The sequence below is a fragment of the Eubalaena glacialis genome, chromosome 17 (assembly GCF_028564815.1).
Source record: "Eubalaena glacialis isolate mEubGla1 chromosome 17, mEubGla1.1.hap2.+ XY, whole genome shotgun sequence".
Lineage (NCBI taxonomy): Eukaryota > Metazoa > Chordata > Mammalia > Artiodactyla > Balaenidae > Eubalaena > Eubalaena glacialis.
In genome coordinates, this window is record NC_083732.1 from 13,069,041 (window position 1) to 13,069,593 (window position 553).

The 553-nt window shown below is 33.8% G+C and overlaps 1 non-coding gene across 1 annotated transcript; it reads left to right on the top strand.

The window, feature by feature from the left end:
• Positions 1 to 480: 480 nt before the first annotated feature.
• On the top strand, positions 481 to 553 carry TRNAG-CCC (transfer RNA glycine (anticodon CCC)). The gene has a single exon. It is a non-coding gene; the product is annotated as a tRNA-Gly (tRNA).

The following is a 553-nucleotide window of genomic DNA, read 5'->3' on the forward strand; positions in this document are numbered from 1 at the left end:
CACAGCCATAAATAAATAAATAAATAAATAAATAAATAAATAAATTTTAAAAAAAAGAAAAAAGTGTAACTGACAGCTAAGAAAGGAGAGAAAATGGAATGAATTAAAATCACAGAAGGCAGAAAAAGAAAAGACAAAAATAGGAACGAGTAAAAAGGCAACAAATGGAAAGCAGTAACAAATATGGTAGATATTAATCCAACTATATCAATAGTCACTCTGAACATAAGTGGTCTAAATGCAGCAATTAAAAGACAGAGATTTTTCAGAGTGGATCAAAAAACAAGCCCCAACGACATGTTGTCTATAAGAAATCCACTTTAAATATAAAGACACATATGGATTAAAAGTAAATGGATGGAGAAAATATATAGCATGCTTATACTAATCAAAAGAAAGGAGGAGTAACTATATTGATTTCAGACAGAGTAGACTCAGAGAAAGGAAGGTTATCAGGAATAAAGAAGGACATTAGGGACTTCCCTGGTGGTCCAGTGGTTAAGACTCCGTACTCCCAATGCAGGGGGCCCAGGTTCGATCCCTGGTCAGGGAA